The sequence below is a fragment of the Oreochromis niloticus genome, linkage group LG3 (assembly GCF_001858045.2).
Source record: "Oreochromis niloticus isolate F11D_XX linkage group LG3, O_niloticus_UMD_NMBU, whole genome shotgun sequence".
Lineage (NCBI taxonomy): Eukaryota > Metazoa > Chordata > Actinopteri > Cichliformes > Cichlidae > Oreochromis > Oreochromis niloticus.
In genome coordinates, this window is record NC_031967.2 from 50345424 (window position 1) to 50352305 (window position 6882).

Below are 6882 nucleotides of genomic sequence, written 5' to 3' on the forward strand. Positions count from 1 at the left end.
CAAGAACTGCAATCAAGTGTTTTTGATAACAAGCAAAGTGTCTTTCACATCACTGTGAAAGAACCACCCTCTTGAGATGCCAAACCATCTCCATCCATCCATATATTATCTTTTGCTTACCCTCACCAGGGCGAGAGGCACGGTTCACCCTGGACAGGTCGCCAGTCTGCCGCAGGGCTAACACAGAGAGACAGACAACCATCCACACTCACCACTTAACCTGACCCCACTAACTGCATGTCTTTGGACTGTGTGAGGAAGCAGAAGTACCCGGAGGGAACCCACACAGACCCACACAGGAGAACATGCAAACTCTGGACTAATGAATTTTTTCTTTCTGGTAGTTTAAAGAAGTTAAATAACACATTTAATCCCTCTTTTTTTTTTTTATTTATTTTTTTTTTTATTTACTTTGGTGTAGAGCGAATGGTCATGGAGGAGGTCTTTATCAGTTGGAAAAGCTGTTAAACTTTTGAAAATACAGTTAAAACCATCCAGTGGGCTAGATTGGAGTCTTTAGGAGGTCGATTTTATCCACTGGGCCTTATGTTTGACACCCCCGAGGTGTGGGTTTATGTTACCCAGCTTAGATTATGTGATTAAATTAACTGCAGATGTTAAACAAAGTGTGAAAAGTGCCATCATTACTCTGAATTTGATTGACAGTATACACTAATACTGTAACACACTGCGTTAAGGATGGGCCTCTGGGTCCACGCACCCACTCAGTGAAGTCACTGTGTTGAACTCTTCTGATACACTTAAGCTACAAGTTACACTAATTCACACAGATTAATAATAAAAACATTAAATACTCAGAGCACAGCTATTGGACTGTAAACTCAATTGAATTATTCTGTGCTGGTAAGCAGCATGACTGAAGAGGACACTGAGCGATGACCCCGTGCAGAGCAGTCGTGTCTGTTTGTGTCTTTGAAACTAAAAAGAGTCAATTTCAGCTTCTACAGCCAGTTATAAAATGCAACCCTTCTGGAAAATTACAAAACAAAGAGCAATGAGGATAATGTGCACGGTCCTACTGTGTGATGAGTTCACTGACCTACTTCTGAACCAGAGAAAATATCTCTCCTGTTTCCTGCTCCGCTAACAAAGATATGTTTACACTTTTATAACTGTTGCTACATTTTTCTGAGTGCATTATGTGTGTTTGGTAAGAATTATACATAACGTGTGTGAGTTTTTATTTTTTTTAATAACAAAATATTATTTTCTAAAAAATAATAATAATTGTAATAATAATAATAATAATAATAAATACTACAATGAAGACAGGACGTACGTGTCCTCTGAGCACCACTAGATGGAGACAAATGATAAGTTTACTCTAAAACTGCTTTAGAGTAACAGTTTGTAATCACATCAGTAGAAACAAGCGGAGGCTTTACGGATTAAAAAATAAATTGTAGAAAACATGAGAAAAATCAGAGCGGAGGAGGTCTGTTTGCAGAACTAAAGCATGTGTCTCACTGTGACTCGAGTGTTTCTGCATGAAGACTAAATGAGAAAAAAAGGCTGAACTAGCTTCTGAGCTAGACATCCTGCTGCTCCTCAGGCAGGCAGCTGAAAAAGCCTTTAACAATCATTCTAAGAGTAACAAAAAACACACACATGCCCACAAGCTGTGTCCTTCTGTTACGCACAGTGCTGACATCCCTTTGAAGTTTAAAGTGTTGTTGCTTTGTAAGTTTCAATTAAGTGACTCAGTTATTGGAATTTCATTTCTCATGAATGACTGATTAATATCTGATGCGGTGATCCTGGTTCAGGCATCACTGCGTTCACTTCCTTCAGAGCAGAAAGTACAAAGCACAAATGAAATGTAGAAAATGAGAAATATTTGAGGATATGATAAACACCTGTTCATATTTTTATGGTGTCCAAACATCATTTCAGTCCAAATTGAGTTTTACAATCAGAAGAAGAAATAGAGGTCAGAATCACTGATTTACAATGAATTACTATAAACTGTGAATAAATAATGGAAATAACAAGATGTGAAGTCCTATATTTAAAACCTGAAGCTGAACGTGGACATTAAGGATGAAGATCAGACAGAATCTGGGCTATACTTGTCAATCAAAAGGTAAGAAAACCCTCTTTATCTTACATTGTGACACTAATGGGACCATTCGAAGACCTCATTGTATCCAGTAACACTTGAACTAAGAACTGAGGCCATAAGAAAATGCTTACTGAGCTCATATCGACAGGCCTAATCATAGAAGTGTCATTGCGATGCAAAGGAAGCCATTATCAAAGTTCAGATGGCCAGTTTGAAACTTCTAAGTCTTCTGCAGCCCACCCAAACCTTTAATGACACACCTCATCAGACGAGTTGAAGAAGCATTTCCTCCTTTGTGTTTTCATTGATTCATGCCATCAAATTGTTCAGGTTGATTCTCCATATAGAGCTTTAATCCTAGCATCTTATATGCACTGTCTGCTATCAGCAGATAGTACAGAGTCAGAATCAAAAGTAGGTCAGAAAATTAAGACATGCATGTATATTTTAAATACCAAGACCTTTAAAATAAATAACAAAATTTACAGCTCACTAGCAGTATATTCACTGTCCAACAGGAGGTCGTGGTCCTTACTTTAGAATCCACTCGGGTCCAAAGTGAAGTGCTAGCATTGGATTTACCCAGTTAAAGAAAAAGCTCCTGCAGCTCAACACTTTTTCACTTTTTGTGAATAATAATAAAAAGTAATTGCATGCAAGAGCAAAGTGAACTGGAGTCAAATCCTTCCTTTGTGTGCACAAACTCAGCCAAATAAGGAATCTCATTCTGATTCTGATTCAGAATGCAATAAATGGACTTATTTTTGTAGCCAGATCAGTCGTCACCTGTTGTCAATTAGAAAAAAAGCCATTTTAATCTCGTCATGTATATTTTGCATATATATATATATATATATATATATATATATATATATATATATATATATATATATATATATATATATATATATATATATTTGTTTTTTTAATAACTACATCGTCTGGGTTAAGGTACTGCGTCACCTCCGCTGAAACCGCTGAACTGGACCTCTCCATTGTTTTTGGTGCCTTTGGGGCTTTTTAATTAAATGATCTAACAGTTAACATTGTGTGCTGAGTGGTGCAGTCTGTGCAACTGTCCAAGTAGTTTGTGTGTCGGTTTTGGGCAATGAAATTTTAGTTTTGTAATTGTGTTATTTAGTACGAATTAGCAGGTACCTGTGTATAGTTATGCTAATCAAGCTCATTAGCATCACCTCATAACTTAGTGCTGCACCTTATCATCAAAATGTGGTCACCTCCGGCTCCAAAACACAAATCAGCGACAGCCAAAAAGCTGAAGATAAGCACTCAAAATCACAAAACCGGTGAGAATGGAGCTCACAACTCTGCTAGTGAGGGTGCGGGGGTTAAATATACTATGCAGCAACAACTGCAATTACAGCAGCTTAGTAATTATAAGTAGGATGTGGATGAGAGGAGTATTACAGAAACTAGTGATTATGGTAACTAGGGAAAGAAAGTGGCACAATATAGCCCAAAATAACAAATACACAACACAATAGTCACGAGAACAAAATGTGGAGCTGAGATATGAATGTTTATGGATGAGGTAACAAAGGACATTATAAAAGAAATCTGTTTTATCAGTAAATTGCAGAAACCTGCTGAGCACTGTGCTGAGTACAGTGTGACAAACAACCTCCATTTATATTAAATTGCCCCAATCAATCACAGTAATCACAGTGCCAATATTTGGTTTCCACTGGATTCATTTCATTGACGGGTAGCAAAACTAAATCCATGCATCAATATAGAGCAAAAGTCATTCTGTAAACTCTGGGAAATTTGCTCACTTAAAGGAAAATTCAAACACTCCGAAAAACAATTTATCCTCAAAACTTGCAAACAAGCTGATCAGATTTCATCTCTTGCTCAAAATTTCATTGGATTCAGCCGCCGCTGAGAACCTAAAAGTTGACGAAACTGGTGACTTATACAGCTTTTTTGTGAACATCTGTCACAAAGGACACTGGCAAACTTTCTGTAAGAGAGCATCTGGATGCTACAGAGCTTCACTTCCTTGCGTTTACTCAACTAGGAAGTGAAAATCTTGAGATGAAGAATCTCTTTTGCGAGAGTCCTAAGCCGAGACTGTATTTCACTCTGAAATGTTGGCTTTACCACTTCCTGTGTGGATTAGAGCTCCCGCTGGTGCGAATCCCACACACCTAAATCAAATTTCAAAATCAAACAGACCAAATCTCATGAGTCTCAATTAGACTGGATAAGTTTTGGTTTTAACTCTAGTTTGGGAGTTCACTTTTACAGAAAACTTCCTGATTTTGAAGCAGAAGGAAGCTCCTGTTCGCCTCCCCCTCAGCCAGTTGAATGTTTTAGGGGACATCTCTCAGTAACATGATAAAAATCAGTGAGTTCTACTCCCTAAAGATGGGTATAAGTAATTCAGCAACACTTTTAGCCAACTCTTCTTGAACTTGAAGTAGATCAGTGCTGACTTTGTGCTTCATATACGAAGAGTTCAACTTCATAAAAACCAGCTGTAGCCAATCTGGCCTGACCCTCATGTGGCTATGAGCGCTGCTTGGTTTTGTTTGACTTTAAGGATGAGTCCGCTGCTCTTTGCCTGGTGATGTGAGTTCTTCTTCTCCCAGGAAATGTTTGAAATAAAAATAATTCAGCACAGCAACTTCTTATGAAATGCACACCTTCAAAGGAGAGAAAATACCTGCTTTAAGGCAGCCTACCTTAAGAGCAGCAAATTTGAATTATGCAAACATGTACTGCAAAATCTAAGAGTCTTAAAAGTAGGGCTCAGGATCCATTACAATTCACATTACTGCAATGTAAGAAATTTACCCAAAGTGCAGCATAAACTGAAGAGACATAAAACCCATAACGAAGTCAGTGAGGCTCATTGATCATCAAGTACAAAATGTAAACATTGCTGCCAAAGTGTAGTGGTTAACAGAGGTTGCTGGTTTGATGACAGCTGGAGACAAAAAGTCCCTTTTGGGTTGGATCTTGTGTAAAATGCTGCCAAATCAAAACATGTGGAGCAACACACTGTGATAATGAATGGAGCAGTAGGACGTCCCTGATCACAATCACCCCTACTTAACTATGCCATACAAAGGGTTATTTCAAGTACTAATATCAATTGGTAATTCACCATCATTGTTTTTTGTTATAATTTTGTGCAAAAGATATCCACATCGTGGAACTTATGATGTAATCGACTTTGCTAAATGATTTAAAGTGGCACTTGTTTGATACATCAGGAGTGAGAACAAGGTGAACTCGGAAAACATGCATGAAATTTATGAAACATGCCCGTAAAACAACATGTGATCTTGGCTTGAGCACAGTCTGGGTGAAAACTCAGACATCACTGTGTGCTAGTTTCACAAAAAGTTGACCAATACAAGAGTACCGATTCTTGTGAGTTGTGGATGAATGGACATCTAACCACTGTTTTCCAGCTAGTGAATTTAAATCCATAAAAATAACAAAAAAAAAAAAGAATGTGACCAAAAAGTTCTATTAACAGGTTGAAAAGCTTTGAAGTTTGTTGCTCATTCCAACAAAATCTTCTATCACCACCAAGACCACTTGCCGGATTCCACTCGCTGCAATGTCTTCAATTTTTCATCGATTAAAAAAAAAAAAGACAAATTTCCTTTTTCTTTCTTTCTTTCTTTTTTCTTTTTGCATTCTGGAAGACATCCAGCACCCATAAAAGGCACCAGTGCAACAGGAAAAAACTTGAGTAGAATCATTACGTTCTTAGGAAAAGTTAAAACATTCATGTGAATCAAAACTTTAGGAGTTTCTTGATGACATCAACACAATCTTCGCTCGCCATTTGGACCAATCACCAGATCTTTCTAATGGATCTGGCACACCTCACAGAGGAAGGGGCTATAATGGGATTTGGTATGAAACAGCCCAGGAAGTGTGTCAGAAGGCGACCTTGAATATAATGATTTTAACTTTTATGGACCTTTGCTCAACACTTTTTTAATTACAACTCATAAATGAGGCTTGGTTTGTAAGAAGATCATTATTTGATGTTAATAAAACCGTAATTACAGATTTAGGCCGCGTAATGGAGAAATGAGAAATACCAGGGTTCAATATTCCCCTTAGCATCTCTGTTCAGTATAACCCAGTGGTAATCACTTTGTCATTAGAGTGATGAAGGGCTATGTTACACTTTAGCTGCATGTCAAACAAGCACATTATTAGAAATTACTGTAGAACATTATACTTTCCAAATGAAGTCGTTTACATGCACTTATGCTCTACAGAACGTCTGTTACAAGCTTTTCTATACAGGAATTCCAAACAGGTGAATATTTCATATTTCACAAACAGAAGAAATAAACCCAACCCCTTAAATAAATCATTGACAAGCTTTGACTTTGAGAGTTCCCATTCAGGTTGCTAGTGAGCCACGTTTCTGTCAGAATAAAGCAGCACCTCATCTGCATTTGTGTCCTCAAACCTGAGCAAGTCTAAAATTTGTTGTCCAGAGAGCAAAATTTGGCAAGAAAAGCAAAGCCGCAGCCAAATAACATGTTTATGTTTATACTTTAGCTCTTCTCCTTCCATACACACAACTTCTTCTGGAGTTCCTGTGCCAGAGCTTGTTCTGTCATTCCTCTTCTGCCTTGTAGTTGCAGATCTCTGCTCTCAGGATTCTTGGCAGTGCACTTTTTTGCTTAGTTAAGTTACATAACACTGGGCCAGACATTTGAAGTGGGCAGGAGATGCCAATCGCCCTATCACAAGTTGGCATTGCATCAAAATGATTTTAAAATAATTATATTATATTA